This window comes from Salpingoeca rosetta (assembly GCF_000188695.1).
Source record: "Salpingoeca rosetta unplaced genomic scaffold supercont1.4, whole genome shotgun sequence".
Lineage (NCBI taxonomy): Eukaryota > Choanoflagellata > Craspedida > Salpingoecidae > Salpingoeca > Salpingoeca rosetta.
The window spans coordinates 1-214 of record NW_004754930.1 but is presented as its reverse complement, the minus strand read 5'-3'; positions in this window follow the sequence as shown (position 1 = coordinate 214).

Genomic DNA, 214 nt, shown 5'->3' with positions numbered 1-214 from the left:
ACGTGCAGGCTGCTCAACTCGCGCTACCTCCTCACCGTGGACGGGCTCAATGCCGATTTTCCCGGTGCGTGCAGCTTCGTGCTTGCGCGCAGCGTGGAACAGCGCTGGTCCATCTTCACAACGCGCAATGCGGGCCAGGTCATCGCGGCCGTCTCCATCCGCAACCGCCACCGCCTCTCCCTGGTGCGCGGGGACGGCACTGGCGGCGACGCAT